The 16780-nt window shown below is 34.7% G+C and overlaps 2 protein-coding genes across 4 annotated transcripts in view; one reads left to right on the forward strand and one right to left on the reverse strand.

The window, feature by feature from the left end:
* Positions 1-16780, reverse strand: part of LOC100645050 (tyrosine-protein kinase transmembrane receptor Ror) — a 347662-nt gene that overhangs the window by 200096 nt on the left and 130786 nt on the right. The gene's annotated exons all lie outside the window — the stretch shown is intronic.
* The window catches only part of LOC105666016, a 59237-nt gene continuing 43113 nt past the window's right edge, over positions 657-16780 (forward strand). Inside the window, exons 1-2 of one of the 2 annotated variants that reach the window (XM_048408295.1) lie at positions 657-923; positions 12689-12843. The gene's annotated coding sequence lies outside the window, so the exon portion shown is untranslated. The remainder of the gene's footprint in view (positions 924-12688; positions 12844-16780) is intronic. The other variant, XM_048408294.1, reaches the window with a different exon arrangement.

Here is a 16780-nt window from a genome sequence, read left to right on the forward strand (position 1 = left end):
TATAGTACTATCATGACATTTTATTTGAGTCTGTCGAATGTACAAATGGATTAATCTTACTGCTATCTATAATCTTAGCGTTAAAACGATAAATACCTAATTATAAGGATATTTTTAACAAAAGAGAAGCAAAATTGTATAGAGCACAATTAAACAACTAATACAGAGACAGAAATGTGTTTTTTGGTTTCTGCAAGTTTAGGGTTGATACAATTTTAATGAAATGCAATACTTGCCCGAAGACTTTCAAACAGAAATATGTTTCAAAAACTCCAGCATTCTGATTTTTATGTCATTTATCGAGTATTGCGTTTTCTAAAGTGCCAATATCACAACTTTTGTTTCATTTGATGCTTTGCATCTGACAAAAATTTCCAAATCACGAAAACTCCACTTCAACCTCCGTGCAACCTTCTATTCTCGCCCGTGCCAAATGAAATCACCTCAAACCCATTACTACCAACAAAGACAGCGATAAATTAGCGCAAGACAAAGAAAGACCGTTAAACTGGTGCGAAAGAGAGGGAGTACTAAGAAGAACGTTCGAGAGGTGGTAGAGCCGAGCTTGGGAGCGAAACGGAGAGAGTGAGCGAACGAGCGAGAAAGAGAGAGAGGAACATAAAAAGAGCGAGAGAGAAGAGGCAAGAGGCCACGAGTCCGGGAGTGAGTGGTCTACTCGAACGCAGTTATGCCGACCGGCTCAAACCGGGTGCCGCCAAATCGAACCCCGGTTCGAATTCCGCACGGCCGTGGCCGCGAGAAGGAAACGCAAGGGAAACAGGAAGAGCAAGAAGAAACAGACGACGAAGACGGAAAAGGGGAAAAAAGACGAAGCAACGAGTTAGAAGAAGGTGGTCGAGAAAGGGTGGTGTGTCGGTGAGAGAGAAACAAGAGAAGTAAGGAACAGAGGGGCAAAAAGAGAGGTACGTCGCGTGAAGAAGCTTCCTGCCTTCCTGTGTACCGGTGTAGAAAAAACAAGGGTGGAAAAGGGAAGGGATGGCCGTGGGGGGAAAATAGGGAAGGGATAGGGACGCGTTCGACGATGGAGCGACGGGTCGAGAGATAAAAAAGCAAGCAAAAAGGCGAGCAAGAAGGTTGGATAGCGCGCTCCCGGTCGTTAGTGAGGTGCAAGTAAAAGAAGGATGAAAAAGGCATTGTTGCTTCGAGCTGGACCACTCTCGTGTTTTTTGCCTCTTCTCTTTCTTCTTCTATCGTTCGTTCCTTCTTTTTCTATCCTTGTCTTCTTTGTTTCTCCTCTCTCTTTCAATTCTTTTTCCTCTCTTCCATGTCTTTCTTTGCTGTTTTTGCTCCTTTAGCGCCTCCTTTTTTTTCGAGTCGAGTGAATGTGTGTCGCGTGTGACGCTCTCGTCTTGTCGCGTACCCCGAGGAGCTTGGCATTTTTTTCACGCGCTTTGGAACTCTAAACGCGGTTAAAGGGACTGTCGTGTCTTTTAAAAGAAAAAAAGAGGAACGAAGGTTCGTGGTTTTCTATTCTTTCTTTTTTCATCGTGCGATTTAAAAGAGCGTTTGTGTGAGGAAGGAGGTTCTTAGAAAGGAATTGGATATTAAAGCGAGGAACTGCTGGTACCTTTTCGAAGGTGGAAAGCGTGGAGTAGGTTGTACCTTCGGGGTCGTGGATATTTTCTGCGGCGATGATTCAGAGACGGCCGGCGATCATATGGCTCGTATTTACGACGCGGAACGATCGAGATTCGACAGCGGGAGATTGACAAGCGGGACAGAGGGGACGACAGTGAGTGCGATGGTGTGATTTTTAACACCCCTGTGAAACGTTCATTTTATTTCTTTTTTTGTTAGGTGATTAGATTATTTTTGGTCGAGTTTATGCTATATAGTGAATAGATGTGTTCAAAGCAAGTGAATGTCTGTTTAGGTATCACATATATTTCACAGTTATATATTCTATATTTTTATAATTTCTTATTGTCAATCCTTTGTCTGGATCTGAGAGGAGAAAGTTATAATTCAGAACAATTTTTTATTTTAATCTGATATGTAATAATTTGGTATTGGCATCGAGATGCATTAAAAAGGAATAATAATACGGTGACATACAGATATCAAAATGAATAGGCATATAGGTATATAACTTTCATAGTTGCATGATGTTACAGAGAATTAATTATCTCGGTTAAAAGATGTTTGAAAAAATTCATTAATTTATGGAAATAAGTATATTTCATAGATGTTTCCAAATCAATAAGATCTCGAAAGTATTTACTTAATTATTATTGAGAAAAATATGCGAAAGTCAAAATTATACTATATGTCGTAATTAATAGAATGTATACTTTTTCTCTATTTTTTTAACAAAAATTGTATCAATATTACAATTTACATTAATTTGTAATTTCTGATTTATTAATATATTTGTTCATTTGTATTCATTATTCTGATTTTCAATCTTTCTCTTTAAAAGGTTCTCTTTAATTCTTCGTTCAATAATACTTTTTAGTGAATCTATATTATTAAGAATAAATGTACTTTGCTTAAAAAATGTACATGTGTTTATTTAAATATTACTTTATAATATTTTAATTGTATTGATTATTAGTAAGGAATATTTGTATTAACTCATCATCGAAGAATATTTTACAAGAACCATGCAGTCACTGTACAGTATTAGCTTGCGCATATGAAATGCTTGATTTTTAACGAGTCATACTTTATTGAACCAGACGCTTCCTAAACCAGATGTTTTTATGCATATATACGGAAATTTAAAAATTTGAGTCATACATAAAACAGAAAATTCACTATTTTAAAGGAACTTTAATAATAATAAATAAAGAACATATAAAAGTTTATAAAAATTGTATACAACGAAATCAGATATATAGAACATATAATGAAGTTTAGTTTATCCTTATTGAACACGATCTTGACATGTATCTAAAAAAAAAAATACGACAATACTATAATTTATACTTAAAAAGATTTTTCTACACTTTTTTACTTATTGCTACATTTATTTCGTCTGCATTTCTACTTTTGGAATCGGTGATGATTTTTTACATTTTTGGAATAAAAAACAACATAATTTCGAAGAAGTTAGGAGGAATTATCGCGGCAATGGACAAAAATTCGCGACAAGAAAAATTTATTTCTGGACTGTCCGTGTGTCAGCTGTTCGACGATTGTCAGACATCGGTCGCTGAAAATTTTCACTGTTTTCTTTCCCGCCTATTAATACTCGCCTGTTTGGATTACGAATGGTGGTTTTAGGAATGCACATACATCTTCCCTTTCATTCACGAAGAATGTATCTTCGTTTGGGAATTTATTTTCACGGCGCGAGAACTCATCGTGTTTTGTATTTTTCGTTTACCATTCTCGTTTTTGACATTACTTTATTTCTTTCTTGTAAGATATGCAAAAAAAATCTTTGATTTGTTTTAAAGGCTTCACTACTTCGTTTTGAAATTTTTGACAGAGATACTGAAAAGATACCACGTTTAGACTACGGTTATTTATTAAATAAACTAACCTTCTCTTCTTTTCCAACAAACTATATGACGAATAAGTAAAATGGAACCATTTATGTAAATTTTAACGGGACGTTTGCAATTTTTATTTCGTATCATTTAAGGTATCAGAAAAATATTTTTATGAACCGATTGATTCTTTGATAATTTTTCAGTACAATATTCGAAGTTTTGAAAAATAAAACAGTGCACTTACTTCAGTTGCGAGATAAGAAATAAGTAAAATAATGGAACTGTTTGTTTTTAAATCATTGAAATGTGTATATATTGTTTGCAAAGAAGCTACAAGTTATCCTCTTATTATCATCCTATACATGTTAGAAATATCTATTCTACTCATATTTTCACATCGTGAGACAGAACTACTTCATAATCATAAGTACATACAACCGAGATAAATAAGCTAATCGAGTTTCTTCCCAATTACATCAAGAAACATTATAAAAAATTATTAGAATAATTCTATATAGCATTTTCTAGAATCTAGAATCTAGATGGTGCAGGTATCCTGTAAATATTTTCTTGTCAAATATACTCCTCTATTACAGATTATCTTAATAAACTAAGCTGCTCCTATCAAGCTTAATTTAAACTTCCTAAAAGGGAAAGACAAGTTAACTTGATACCTGGATTGCTAATCTCTTACAATCATTTCCATTTAAATTCTACTTAGCAAGATTCAATCACTTCACTTGTCCACATTATTAACCATTAGTGTATAATTGTTAGAATGCAGATCTCTATACAATTATACATCGTTAAATCATTATCATTAAATATTACAATAATAACTGTACTGTGGATATTTTATTTATTTCTGCATAGTTCGTGCAGCTTTGAATCAAGTTCAATTTTCCATAAATGCAGTAATATCTACAGTTTCATAGTTACTTATCGCTAAATTTCGTCCAAGAATACTGTAGAATCTGCCAAATAAAAATAAGGCACACGAGAGTATTAAACTTCTCTATAAACATAAACTATTCGAAAGTAACCGGTCGTCGTAAAATGAAGAAGAAAAGCCAAAGTTGCAATTCCAAGATGGAATCATCTACCATCCTTAACGTCAACCCATAAACCTCCCTTATCTCCTACACCCTAAGAACAATAGAAGATCATTCTCGAAAAGGAAGAAACCCACTAACAAACTGGACGCGTATTTGTCAACCGTCCCGAGACTGAACTACCATCAGGGGGATGATAACCGCGTCTCGAAGCGAAAAAATAGATTTTTTTTCAGTTAACCGCGTCACTGGCCTTTATTGCCACCCCTACTGCTCTTTTATTGCGTTGCAACGGCCTCGAAATGACTTTGCAGTTTCCGGCCAGTCGAAACACGACCCTTGAAATATAGAACGACGCGGGGGTGTGCGTTACCAGGGGCCTCATTTTTCTGGCGCAATTCCGTAGCCCTCCGGTTTTTCCGTTTGTTCCACCCGCTACCGGGAAATTTCATTTTCCTTGTCAGCCATGTGAACCAAGAGAGCGAATGACACGGGACGAAGGGGGTTGGATCTCGTTGGGGTAGTTCGACGTGTGTTTTTGACAAGGCTAATTGGAGAGGTCGGACGGAGGAAGGGGATGGAAATTCCGGTGGCAGTGAATGGGACGGACTTTGAGACAGTTTAACCGTTGTTCTCTTCTCGTTTCCCCCTTTTTCGTGCGGCGCGACGCGGTGCTAGCTTTTCGTTTATGTTTAGGAGTCTACTTTAGGAAATTGGGTTCCGAGTTTGGGTAAAATGTTTGGAAAGATGCCTTCAACGTGCTTTCTGGTTTGCATTTTCTCAAATTTTGAATAATAGAATTTTAAGGAAGGTTTCAAAAAAGTTGGACGATTAATGAGTATAAATAGTCACATAATATTTTTAGGAATGTAAATCGTATTTTTACAAGGATACATACATTCTTCCACTAATTAGACAAAGAATAGTAAATGTAACGTACTACACGTTATTTCTCTTAAAATACTATCTTCACTGTAAAACAACGTGAAAAATACCAATTACTAATTAAATCACAAATTTTCAAACACCGGAACTAATCAAATTTTTAAATTTTGTGCTTTTATTTCTAACACGTAAATTTGAAAATAATCCACGTTACTAAAACTTGAAAACAAACAAAATGTTTGACTATTTTGTGCCTTAGATATCGTGGTACAAATATGCGATCATTGACACGAAGATTTCCAAAATTTGGAGATGTAGAAAATTGAAAGTAAAATTCATGAACTTAAAAATTATTTCAAATGAAATAATTAATGATATAAACAGAAATTTGTGAACAAATTGTCAAAGAAAACAGCGTGTTAGATCTCAAAACACAGAATGATGAATTTCTGTAATTCTTCTCTTGTGTATCAGAAAACGAGATATAATTTATTACTTGGGATCTGACTGGGTGGTCGACGCTCGATCTTCAGGCATTCGAACGGCGCCGCGACGCTATTTCAGCGCGAACCTACAACTCGTCAAAAAAAAGAGACTCGTTTGTGGAGGATCGATCAAGTTTTCATCGTCATGCATTTAGTAGAAACGAGAGCGAACGTTGATCGCGAGTTTCTGATGAGAGCTTTATTACATTTTCTTCTTTACACGCTAAAACCATTTTTTTATATCCGTTGAAGAGCTTCTGACTGACAAAGTGAAACAAAATGTCGGTAAAGATAAACGTTCCATCAGATTCGAGAAGGTTACACTCTTAGAAAATAAGATTCCAGAGCGAAGATGATTTTTTCCATTAGATGAGATTTTAATTTATAGAATAAAATTTTTGCAGTGATATGCTAATATTATACAAAGTGTTAGAGAGATGAGTCTATAATTGTAAAGACTTATGATACTTGCCAACAGAAATAAGAAACTTAAGATCAAGTTTTTCGAATGAGGTGTTGTATTTTTACGTATTTATGAGCAAATTAAACACGTTTCGTGTCAAAATATAAAATACAAACAAAGAAATTAGTCTGCGAGAGATTTAACAGAAAATATTATATCGCTATAAAAGATTGCTATAAATTATTGCTAATATAGGTCAAGAATTATTGAAAGATACAAAATTTTATTTCCTATGCCCATGAAGTGTTTCGTTTGAAAACTTTTTGTTATAATTGAACTATAACACGTATTATAGGCGACTAAATTAAAAATTCCATACATATAGAGTTATTGTATACACCAAGATCCATGAATTGAAACAAATGACGTAAGGTATAGACAGATATGTCGTATTAAAGTAAGAAACACAAAGTATAAGTATGTACATGAACTTCTTTCGTTCTTTTCATGTTTAGAACCCACCTTTTAAATATCTACCACATATTTTGTAACACCTCGTATAAAATAATTCCAAACCTTTGTTAAGTAATCAAATGCTAAAAACCTTTAAAGTTCTAGGCTTTTATTTCATTCTAGGCTTCTCAATATCCTGTATATTTTAATATTACATGTATTGAGTAAAACGTTTGAATACTGTTTTCTGTTAATTAAGAATGAAAGCTGAAACTTCCACAAATTTTAAAGTAAAAGCATTCTATATATAAACCACAAATCAATATATATACTGTGTCTTACTTACGTACAATACAGTTTACAAAAATCGTCGGCATATTTAGACGAACATTTTCTCAAATTTCCGGTGACGAAGAAAATTATAAATAGATTTAACTGAAATTAAAAAAAAACTGAAACTCGAAACAAATACGAGCACATGCTGAAATCAATCTATAAAAAGCCTTACAAATAAGTATCAAATATATTCATCTAAAAACTTCTCATCATAAAAATTCAATTTCACGCCATTAACCCTGCGTTGTGGAAATAGAAAATTAATTCGCCGTCTATTTTTCCACGTCCATCAAAGTACAAACTTCCCAATTCCTTTCCTTTCACATTCTTACCAGTCGACCAAGTTGAATTTCCTCCTCGGAGCAACTTCTGACCGATAGGTCAAGAATCCTCCTACTCTCATTCCCAAACAGTCCATTGGGCCCATCAATTTCCTCAGTGACTCGTGAATCACGCGCATCCCCCAAAATACCATAGAATCGCCCTTCTTGCGCTTTGAAAAAATTCCACGGACCAGTTTACCCTCTCACGATGGAGTGCCCGATTTCACGTAGTTTCTTCATGGAGATAGGCTCAAGTAGGTCAGAAATATATTCGATGTCGGTCGCCTAAATTTTGAACTCTCTTTATTTTGAAAAAGAAGTAGTATCTACAAGTTCAAGTAGACTTGGACTTGAGAGAATCGAATTCTCTATGAGTATATACTTTGAGAACTGAAGAAAGTATTGCAAAATAGAATCAAATACAAGGTGTATCGAGATATATGCGTGTAAGCAGATTTTTAAGATCTACAATTGCTGGACTCGAATTTATAAGTATCGAACCTGATCCCATCGCTATTTCTTGAATTCGATAGCACGGCAAAGGGACAGAGAGTTTGATTCACGAGGCAAGTCGTGGCAAGGGGTATGAGTGTACGGTAACCTGCTTTCGAGGACAGAACGATAACCTAAGTTTAAATTGGAGGGTCGGCCACTTAAGATTCAGTTCCATAAACTGGAAAGTTCAGCCCCACTTTTCACGTGGGGCAAACGGGGGAGAGGAACCGTCGAGTCACCAGCGACGCTGCAATTAGACGAGTATTTTCGATCGAATTCAATTAGCCACGGCTCGAAATCGCGGGGACGAAGTTAGTTCGCCATGTCTGGCCGTCTCGCGGGTTCAAGTCGCGGGTGAAGCCGCGTCTCTCAAGGCCAGGCGCCGTGATTTATTTTATCGCGAGAGCGGAGCCATCGGATTTTCTCAATGGAGTTCCGGATCGTAGTTACGCTTCCTGTATAGCTTTTCGAGTTTCCGTTGCGGAAATTGTTCAGCACTGCTATATATATAACGATATTGTACGCAATATTCAAAAAGTTAACGCATTAGGTTGTCCGGAAAGTGTCTTTCTTTCGTAAACGTGTTTTTTACAACAGTGTACCTTCATACAAACGTGAAACCAAGTCTGTGAAATGTCGCGGTGTTTATCTCAACAGAACAAAATGGATCGTACGTAATTCGACAAAATAATATAAAAGAAAAAACGTTGTGCGTCTATTATTTCCTCATAAAACGAAAGGAACTTTTCGGACAACCTAATAAAATTGAAACGAGACACTATGCATATCGACGAGACCTTTTCGTATTTTATTCAACCTGAAGATGTTTTTAACGTGACGTACAATTGGCTCGAACATGATCGAAAGAACGTAGCAGAGTTAAACGAATTTCCGAGCCACCCTCGATCAAGTCAAATAACTGTCTCGAAAAACCACTTTACACATTCCATCTACTTTGATTCGTCACCGAACCCAACCGAACCATCTTGAACCTCTTCAAACCACCCTAAACCACCCTATTACCAATTCTTCCAGCCATTGAAAATTCCAGCTACCCTCCTTCGATATCCCCTAAAAATCGTGCGACCGGTCACGGGTTCGGGTTGCAGCATCGGCGGTGCGCAAAGTCGGGGGCAGCGAACCGCGATGAGGATCGAAAACGCTCGTGGAGGCAAAGTAGTATCCTGTGCGGCGAGCAAAGCCAGCTGGCGTTGCGCGACCGCATGTAAATCATCCGCAACAGGATCGGCCGGCCGAAACCACGTGTACGCGCACTTCTGCGCGCACTTACGCGGAACGACGCCGATGCACATGTTAACGTGACGCGGGTAAACGTCGGCAACACGTGTCGCGCGAGTAATCCATGGCTTGTCGTTACCTCGACCGTGTCGCGAGTGCACGCTTTCCGCATGTAGCCAACGCGACACTCACGATTCACTGGCTCGTATCTCTACGCGGAGATGATGATTTTTCGATATTCTGATGCAACGTTGACGATATTATAACGCAATGATTGAACGGAGAATTTTGAAGAACGTGCAAGAATTGCGGTGTCGCTGGATAGTTGCAGAGCAACTCGTGTACAACATAATCGTGATCCGCATTTTGCTCTTGCAATAAACGATTTTGTTATTACGCTGCCACTAGAAAATATGTGGACGCTTGTCTGTCTTTGGCAAAATGTAATTTAGTCACGAAGTTACAAGTAAAGGACCCAGAATGATTTTATCCTTTATTAGAGCCAACAGACGATATTATGATAGAATAAAACTTCATTTTACAGGTTAGTATAGTTAGCGTAATAAAGAAACCGACATTTGCATTTGAGGAATTCATCATTATCTGGTTGTCAAGCAATAGATAAGGTAAAGAAAATTCTTTCAAATTAACTGAGAGATTGTCATGATCAATTTGAAATCTGTTAACGCTTCGACGAATTTTTTTAAATAAACTATTCATATTTGATCGAACAAAGAGCTTTTATCGGTGCATTCGATATTCGAAATATGCATTTACATATTTTGAATACAAATTTAATAGAAAAAGGACAGTGTACGTTGAAGTTTCGGTTACCGTAGAAATATCGTTTGCGTTAAAGGAATATAATATTATAAATGAGATTTATATTAATCAATTTGATTCTAAAGGATTCCCAGAGATTTGAACTCTTCGAACTTTTAAATTCTTGAAATATTAGATCTTTTGAACATTTTGTATACTTTGAGTCTTCAAATTTATTGGATTCCTTACATTCACCTTGGATTCGTTGGATTATTTTGTTTCATTTAGTATCTTTATTTCCTGGAATTTCTTGAATTTCTTGTATTCAATGGATTCTGTGAATTCTCTGGATTTTTCGATCTTTCAATAAATTCTATATTTTGGATCTTACAATTTCTTATATTCCTTGGATTCTACAGATCTTTCGATTCCTTGGATTATTTTGATTCATTCAGCTTATTGAATTCCTCGAGATTCTCGAATTCTTTGGAAATTTAGAATGTTTCTTTTACACTTTTCATGAACAAAGAGCTACATATGCTAATTTTCGTGAATTTTTAATTTATCGAGCAACTGAACTACCATATTGGGATTCTAATAATAGACTGAACATTGAAAAAGTGGTCAAAATCGTAATGACCTTATTGAACTGAGGTAAAATTTCTAAGTCGTTTCGAACAAGGATGGTAGATGTTATGAAGAAACCTGAAGGAAACTGGGAAGCGAAGTATTTTCTAGAAAATGATGATCGTGCAATTTCATTCTGGCAGTTCATCTGCTTTACGTTCTCGACTCTATCGAACGTAACTCATGGTCATCGAAATGCGTATCGAAAATCACTACCGGAAATCATTAAATTGCGCCACCACCAGGTGGCCATAGCATGTTTTGCGTCTGTAAAACGCTCCTGGATCGAACTCGTGTCGAATATAATCGTGATCCAATTTTTGTTCTTACAATAAACACTTTTGTTACGTACATCGATTATCCGGCTATTTTGGAATTGAAAAAGAATATATTACAAATGGAATTAATAGTGTTATGCGATGTAATCGTTAGGAAAATTCCATTGTAAATTCGACATCGTAGTAAAAATCAAAATTAAGTAGAGTGTTGGTAGTTCTGCGTCTTGTTTAACGTAGCCAGTATTCCTGCAGTGTTCTGCGATTTTTCACTTGTGACTTCTTATTTACGAACCTAGCCGTGATTTATTACCCGGTCGGGTTAACAAACTATCTAATTTTAAAATAGATGAAAATTTGAACTTTCAATTGGAATTACAAAGATCACAATTAGATTTTGCATTTTTACAAAATGGCTAATCGTTTATTCGAAATTGAGCTTGTTTAAAATTCAAACTAATTAGTAGAATTTTTACTATTAGAGGAACATTATTCGTTAAATTTGAAAAAGTTGTTATAATTTATAATAATTTAAAAGACACTACGATTTCAAAGAATTAAATTAATTAAAGAGAATTATTCAATTTAAACAACTAAACTAAATAAATATTATTTCAAATGAAGTAAAAAAGAAAAAAAAAAGATAAAGTATATCCTTTACTAATTTGAAAAGAATATTTAAAAAACGCTCATCACCTTGGAGGACTAATATTTTTTAATGCCATATAAGGTCATTTTAGAAACATTAATTATTTAGATAAAACTAAACTACACATCTTGAATAACAAAATCCTTGAATCCAAAATCCAAAAATTAAAATAATTCTTTATAAATTTCGAGTTTTGTCAAAAATTTATATGTACAACTCCCGACTAAATTCATCAACGCGTTTATGAAAAATATTTACGAAGTTTGCGAACAACGCAAGAAAGGACACTCCTCTTCGTTAATCCTTCTCCGTCTTCTTGAAGGAACCTCGCCCGTTGCTTTGATGAGTGTCACGCAAACGCACCTCGGCGCCTTAACGAGGTCTAAGTTTTTGCCCGACAGCGTGACAACTTTCCGAATCGAGTTGCCTGCGATTCGCTCCCGCTATTAAAATGCATCCGCGTTCAAATGAACGTGATTACGGCCACGAATATTTCGTCGGAAAAGCCGTGAAACCGTGGAACTTCGTTTCCACCCCCGCAAACTTTCCCAAGTGGAATAGGGAAAAAATATAGAAGGAAAAATGAAGAAGGTAGTTTCAAACTTCCGTTGATTGTCATTTGAAAATTTTGCCGTCTCTTTTCCCCGTAATGGACGCGCTGCTTCGTTTGATACGATATTCATTTTACGATTCGGTATTAACTGACTGCAATGTAGCGACGAAGAAAAATATTGATACAGATCTGATCATCTTGTATTAAAATTTGGTGTACATTTGTAAACAGAAGGATACGATTCTTCTCATCATCGATGTTGCTTTTTCTAAAATAGACTCATTATTGTGAATAACTGTTGGAACGAATGGAAATTTATTTGACATAATGATTCTTATATCGATTCATATTTCACCTGCTGATTATTTTTCTGTTTTTATAACTACTTGTTTCAAGATGATTCTGGCATTGGTTCTTATATCGATTTTACAAGTAACACAAATTTAACGTCTTGTGAAAAATATTTCACTGTTATGTAATTCTTGTTATCTACTTTTATCGTATATCTGCGTAATAATAATAAATTATGACATAGAAAAAGTTTTATTTTATAAAAGAATTAAATAAGTTTTATTGATTTATAAACGCGAATTAGTTTCTTTTAGATGTTGGGTAAAATTCAAACAGAAGATATGGATAATTGGTTACCTTCTAACACTGGAATATTATTTTCATGTTAGTTTTTGTTCACAGCACCTAATATAACGAACACTGAAGCCTCGAACAATTGGATAAACTTTGGTGAAGATTCTAACATAAAGTTCCATGTGCGACGGAGAGACTCTTGCAAATGTAGAAACAAAATCGTAAAGGTCAATGGTACCAATGTAGTGTATGAAAAATAGAAAGTAAGTATAAAGATAAATTACTGTTTTATTAAAATTAAAAATTACAGGAAGCTAAATTATCTTACAATTTATAATAATTCGATCTTTTCTAACAATAATTCTATTTTTGAATAACTGTTAGACAAATTTTCATAATTTCACTATTATGTGATTATTATATTAAATCAGAATGAAAAAGAAAAGGAAAGAACACTGGTAATTTGTTAATGCAAGAAGAACAGGATAAAGAAGGAAGAAAAATGAATAACATTCTATATCTGCATATCTCTTTCGTATTTAATCCTGCGAATTGAATTTTTATATTCCAATGCTGCTCTTGTCTCAACAAACAAAAAGACTTTTAATCGAGAGTTTGACTTTCAAAAAAGAGTTTTAATTTGAAATTACAATTTGAAATAACAAGTCACGCCTACTTAATAACAAGTTTTTGTCGTATTTACCTGAATCTTGAAATATTTTTTTAACTATTAGGAAAATACGATCAGATCGAAAATGATGGAAAAAACGCAGCGAGGTCAATATTAAAGTAATCATTTTGAAGAATTTGATTTCTAAATTTACATTTGGATAAAATTTCTCAGAGAGGGAGTTGCTTTTTTAAGCGAGGCAATAAAAGATCGGCACGAAACGAAATTAAAAATAGAAATAACAAGAAACCGAAATATTGAGAGTTACGTTGATAAAAATAAATACTAATTGAAATTGTCAACACAGGAAGATTCGTGAAAATAGGAAAACAAATTTTAATAATCAGCGACAGTAGAGTAACACCGTACCGGATCAGACACAGAGCAAACAAACATATCTACTTAAACATAGCCAGGCAAAGCATGGTTCTTTGAACAAATTAACCTCGCTTCCGCTGATGCAACAATAATCATCAGACTGCAAGGCGTTTGAAAATTCCTGTTTTTTCTTTTCTAATTACGGCATCCGAGGAAATTCAAAACAATTACAGAGGAAGTACTTCCCAGTGGATTGTTTATAAATTAATTGCGCCTGTACGTTGTCAAAGAATTTATTAGATAAACTTTGTTCTTTAATAATTTACTTCCTATCTGCCCTTATCCTTCTTTCCATCTAACTATTTCCTATTCTTCTAGACACCATTATTCTTTCATATATATTTCAGGTTAATCGTGTGATTTAGTTTTTCATTACATTTTCATTTCATTTTTTCTATCGTGATTTTCACCATCGCAGTGTTTATTATTTTTATTCATTTTGGAAAGTTTTCTTCTTGAGCTTGAAATATTATTTTTCATACAATCTTCTAAATTTCTTTATCTTTCTGATAAATAAATTAATCTCATTGTTTTCATAAATAATAAAGTAGCTATTAAAGTAGTTTCTGTAATTAACATTTATCGTTCTATTTTGTAAAATGATTTTGATAACACCTGTTTGTTTGAACAATATTCGTATTCTGGTTCTAACTCCTGGCTCATTTTTGCTCATTCCTTTATTCTTACACGCGTGTATCTATTTGCGTCCCTTCCGTAACAGTGCCTCTTTTTTTCAAAATCTTTGACTCTTAATCCTTCTTCATTTGATCCCCTTCTCTCTTAATCCGCGTGTACGTCTCTTTGAGCTCCCCTTTTCTAGGATTCCATGCCTTAATCTCTTTAGTTCCTGACCCCCGTCTCTTTAGGTTCTCGCTCCCTTCCATAGATGAAGAACACTTCTTCTAAATCCCTCTCTTTTAATTCTTGCCTATTTAGATCCTTCTCCATACTTCTCTCTGTCTCGAGTTCTCGTATCTTTTGATCCACCTTTCTATAAGATCTCCTTTAATCTACCTTCCTATGTCTTTTGTTGACTTCTTCTCTTTTTAACCTTTAAAATCTGTTTTTACTAAAGCTTTCCTTTTTGCTTCCTATTTTTTCCGTTTTATACTCATAGTAATTGTATTTCCTTGCTCTTGGTATTTTTCATTTGTTGTAATTCTATTTTTGAGTCTGTGGTTTCTGAAGTTTCTGCAAATCGTTGTCTTAAATATTTGCAATGTTTTTTTTTTTAAATTTTCTTGCCATTTCTCCTTCTTCTTAGACTATTATTTTCGAGTATTCCTAATCTTCTTAAGTCTTTCTTTTACAAACTTTTTAAACTTTCCGTTCTAAATTTATTTTCATTTTCATAGTATCACATTATTCTTGACGGATATTTTTCACTTAAAGCTACGCTCTGTGCCTTATTTCTTGAATTTTTCATTTCTCATGTTCTTCATCTTTCAGATCTCTCCTCTTTAAAATCTCTTTTTTAGGCTTGCTTTCCTTTAGGTTTCTGTGACTTCATTTCACTTTCTTTTAACCTCCCTTTCTCTAGGCTTCCTCTCAACGTCCATTTTCCTCGATTCTCTTTTTTTCTCTTTGTTTGTTAAACCTCTCGCGCTTCTTCATTCAGTGTCGTTTCCTTTACGTTGCTTTGTTTCAATTACCTTCCTTTTTTCTTCCTTTCATCGTTTCAAAGTTTCTCCAACTACAATCTCTCTTTAGGATCATTTCTTCATTTCCTGGCATTTCTTTCAGTTATTCCTTTCTAATTAAGTTTCAGGAGATACATGTTTCGTTTCTACTTTTCTTTCAATATCTCAATACCTTTGTGCGCTTTTGCGATTCTTCCTTCCACGTGACTTCTTCGTTTTATACCTTATTCTTAATTTTCTATTGTCCTGAAAATTAGCCTTTCTGTTTTAACCAATTCTTGTCTTTCACGTCTCCTTTCTATTCCATTTAAAAATCTCATTGTTCTTATAATTCTCCTTTCATTGTCATTTCTACTATTCTGCCATTTCTTTTAACAAAATTATATTATAACAAAATTTCATTTTGTTTTATTTTATCTTACTGTTATAATTTATTTCTCATACTGCGATCATTTCTTTCTTTCGTGTTCATCGGTTTCCTATTTCCTAGTCATTCTCTTCTACGTTTATCATTTGTTATTTTTTCCATATTCTCTAAATTTTCATTTCTTTAGTATCGATAAATAATCAATTAATTATTCTTTTGCCTTTAAACACTTTCCTCTTCATTCTTCTTATCCTCTGCTCAACTTTTATGTATTTTCTTTCATTTTGACCACTTCTTTCATTCGCATTGCCCTATCTCTTTCTTCTCTGTTATTTCTTAATCTCTCACTTCCTTTGAAATAATTATTCCTCTAGCTTCAAATCTTTTCGTTTATTCGTTATTCTTATTTCTATTGCTATATCTTCCATGCACTAAGAACGTCTTTCTTTTTTAAGCTACATACTCAGTTTCCTCATTTTCCAATCTTCCACTACTTTTCATTCATCTCTAGCCCTCGTATTATCGATTACTCGTCTATTTCTCAATCGTTTAATCATAGCAAATCCCTGCTACGTGTTTAAATCATTCCACCCGTCTAGCACTAGATAATAATATCTCTTCCTTCCAAAGCTCCTATTTTCTTACTTCCTTAATTTAATCCTCCAGTAGCTTTCATTCATAATAATCCACAATCGCTAGTATCATCAATCGCTTTTCTATCCCTTCCTTTTCCCACTTCTCTATTCATTCATCCCTTTTCTCAGCACTAACCGTATCTTTTTATTTCCTCCTTTAACACCAGCAACGTTTTTTCCTTCCAATCAACTTCTCTATTCTCCTCATTCTCAAATCTATTTTCTTCTATTCTATTCTAATCTATTTTCTTCTTCTGGTTTCTATCCCTTTTTTGTATTCCAATCTGTTCCTATCTCTCTTCTCTATCCCATCCGTTCCTCCAGCTTTGAAACTTCCCCTACACCCCTCTCGCTGCTTCTTTCCTAAATCTCCCCCCTCCTCCCATTTTGCTCTGAATCCTCCTCCACGGAAAAGTAACGCAACAGCCCACAAACGAGTGACACGACGATATGCACCTGTGCTTTCATGCTGTCTGCCTTTCGCGGCAGCCTCTCCCAGGCCTCTTGCTC

This window comes from Bombus terrestris, chromosome 8, assembly GCF_910591885.1.
Source record: "Bombus terrestris chromosome 8, iyBomTerr1.2, whole genome shotgun sequence".
Classification (NCBI taxonomy): domain Eukaryota; kingdom Metazoa; phylum Arthropoda; class Insecta; order Hymenoptera; family Apidae; genus Bombus; species Bombus terrestris.